The sequence below is a fragment of the Penaeus chinensis genome, chromosome 13 (genome assembly GCF_019202785.1).
Source record: "Penaeus chinensis breed Huanghai No. 1 chromosome 13, ASM1920278v2, whole genome shotgun sequence".
Lineage (NCBI taxonomy): Eukaryota > Metazoa > Arthropoda > Malacostraca > Decapoda > Penaeidae > Penaeus > Penaeus chinensis.
This window is the reverse complement of record NC_061831.1, coordinates 14,017,592-14,021,383: the sequence shown is the minus strand read 5'-3', so window position 1 is coordinate 14,021,383 and position 3,792 is coordinate 14,017,592.

The following is a 3,792-nucleotide window of genomic DNA, read 5'->3' as shown; positions in this document are numbered from 1 at the left end:
TGGGAAATATTGATGGAGGAACAAGATAAAAGCCAAAATTTGTTGTAAAAGAAAAGGAAGTGCATTACCGGAGATGAAAGCACGATATATATATATATATATATATATATATATATATATATATATATATATATAAATATATATATATATACATATATATAATATATATGATATATACATATATATATAATATATATATATATATATATATATATATATACATATATATACATATATATACATGAAGAGGTGAGAAATTATAAGAGGATAATTTAAAAACATTTAAATGATAAGAAAATAATGATAAGGCATATTCCTTATTGCCCAAAAATCAATGTTAGTTAAGTAGAACTGAGTGAAATCTGAATAACAAATGAACCGATAAATAAATTAATAAACTACCTGATAAAGTAATTATAAAGTCAATATAACCTATGAAAAAACATTGTATTAATGCACCCTATCTGGCCATCAAAGAACCTGTAATAAGATCAATTACCATAGTTAAATTACGCTTGTTAAGGAATATGCAAAACAAATCATCACCCCGACTTCTCTTTCATATTTTCTTATTCTCCCTGTCTTAGTCTTTTCATATTTTTCCTCTAGTTTTGTTCTTCTTTTTCATCTCTTTTTACTTCCATTTGCCTCTTCTTCTTTTTCTTCACTTCCCATTTTATGCAAACTCGCTGTGAGAGGTATTGATTCTGAAGCCCGCAGGGGAAGGAGAAGAAGGAGAGGGAGAGGAGGAGGGTGAGAGAACGAGAGAGAGAGAGAGAGAGAGAGAGAGAGAGGGGGGGGGGGGAGGGCAGAGAACGACAGAGAGAGAGAGAGAGGTGGGGGGATGGGGGGACGAGAGAGAGTGAGAGAACGAAAGAGAGAGAGAAGAGAGAGAAGAGTATGTGGGAAAATATAGGCTTTGAGAGAAGAAAAGAAGTGGAAAAAGTGAGACGGAGTATAAACAGGAGAAAGACGGACGCAGAGAGATAGGCAGAATTGCAGAACAAGAGAAGCAAAAAAACGTAAACGAGGTGGAGAGAAGAACAGACAGAATCCATAAGTGGACCAAATCTATTTCTGAATAGCAATGGACATTTGTTCTGAAACAATCGTATTTTCATTCATATTCAAATGCGTTCGAAATTGTTTTTCAAGTGTTCCTTTTAAATGGTAAGTATCGCAGCTGACGTTTCCGATGCCATGCCATTCGGATCTTGTCAGGCGCAGAAGTGAGCTAATATCTCACATGTATATATACATGCATGCATACAAATATTCAGTATCTATCCATCTATCTATCTATCTATCTATATACATATGTGTAAATATATATATATATATATATATATATATATATATATATATATATATATATATTAAACGATTAAGTCTAGCGAGTCGAGACCATATCAGAATTTCGCTATCTATTCATCCTTATTTGAACGATTTTTCTTTAGTTAGATATAAACCCCGGCCTTCAACGCTTTTCAGATCGACGAAACAAATTGGGAAGTTGAATAAACCTCACAGTATTAGACTCAATATGGATCATGCTGCAAGGGCTGGAGATACCCCGATAGGCGGCTTAGGGCCAGAGCCGGACCCCATTCGGACCCTCCAAAATGTGCTGTCTCCCCCTGCAGATCTTTAGCCAGGTATCGGGGCGAGGGTTTTGTGTTTTGGAAAAAAAGGACAAGTATCATAACACCAGTGACAATATTTGTGCGTATGATGAGTAAAGTTCAATGATAACAAGATCGATGCTAATGACAGTAGCAAGAATAAGGATAAGAGTATATATGCAGATCAGGATAAAGTTAATTCGTACCAAATAAGTTGATTATAGTCTCTCATTATTATGAAAATAATCATAGACGTCTCAGCCCCTAACTGAGACGAATAAGACATATGTGAAAGGCTCATTTACCCCCTTTGTAGTGTATTCTGGAATGACTCTCGCGAGGGATAGGAACTACACCAAAGGTCCGGTTGACAAATTTTATTTTGTATTGGGTGAGACTGAATACCCCCCCCCCCCCAACACACACACACAGAGCATACATTTTTTGTCTTTCATTTCACCTGAGATAAGTAATATATTTAGTAAAAGTAAATACTTAAACGAAAGAAAAAGAGTTATAAAAGAAATCACATTACGTAAAATAAAACATTTAATCACATTAGACAATAAATACGGCGAAAACAATATATCACAATAAAGTTTTGCACGCACCAAACTTGACCTTTAAATAAGAAATAAAATAAAGTAACTAAAATGTCTCGGGAGAGGTGGACAAAAATGACAAAAATATGGGAGGTGGCCAGCTGCATAAGTAAACTGCAGACGCAGTTCAATGCTAAGGGAACGCCTGGGAAAGACAAATATGTAAGCAAGAGGTTTACCTGCAAGTAATCAAAATAAAAATAAAAAATGGAAAGCATTGATTAAAATAGTTTCGTAAAAAAAAATATATATTAATAATAATAATAAAAAAATATATATATATGCAGCTGACGACCTTTGTAAAATCAACCGAAAAGAACTGACATCCAAATTAAAACACATTAAAATCAATAAGACAATGTAGGGTGTGAAGCCTCATTAGGAACAAAACAAATGATAAAACAAATGAAATCATAAAGTAAACTAAACACTAAAATTCGAGAATTCTTGAAAGCATGCCAATACTAATACCCATACATTCGAAAGTGCCATTCCCCGCGTGTATGTACGTATATCCATATATGTATGTGTGCTCAGCGTCAGAAGGCAGTGGTAGGTCATTGTGTTGAACCTGTAGGAAAAGGGCAATGAAGGACGGTAACAATCAAGGACCAGGAGGGATTTAGGAAATATTAAAAGCAATAAGACTGTGTAAAGTGTGAGAGGGTGCGTGAGAGAGACGGGAGAGGATGAGTGAGAGACGGGGTGAGGGTGCGTAAGGGAGACGGGGAGAGGATGTGTGAGAATGACGGGAAGAGGATGTATAAGAGAGAAGGGAGAGGATGCGTTAGAGAGACGGGGGAAGGATGCATGAGAGAGAGAGAGAGAGGATGCGTGAGAGAGACGGGAGAGCATGCGGGAGACCTAACCTAAACAGATGGACATATATATATATATATATGTGTGTGTGTGTGTGTGTGTGTGTGTGTGTGTGTGTGTAAATAAATAGATTAATATATATATACATATATATATATATATATATATATATATATATATATATATATATATATATATATATTTATATATACACAGACAGATAGAGAGAGAGGATGCGTGAGGGAGACGGGGGGAGGATGCTTATAATGGGGAAGTTTTGTAAAGACAAATATTCGATATCGAGTAATATACATAATACAAAGTTAACATTTCCCTTTCTATCTAAAACCATGATACGTTTGGTAAATGTCCGAGGACATTTTTTTTTATCAATTTACTAATTTCTAAAGTAATTCGTGATCAAGTAATTAAAATTTTGACTTGTTGATTAATCGCGAGATATTTAATTATGGACAGAAATGCTTGATCTAGAAACTCTGTCCTGTTTCTTAAGGTTCTTAAAAAAAATGAAAATCATAAAAAAAGGAAATAAGACTTATCATCACCACCAAGGAAAAAGTTACTGTTGCTTCCGGGATAATGGAGTCGGGCCCACCTTTCTATAGGGATGCTGAGAATCTCCTCCTAGATCTGAATTTTCCTGGCACCCTCGGCCTATTAGGGAGACGCCGGCCCTAAAGCTGCCCGACAAGACACACAGACACACATGCACACGCACACAAACACAA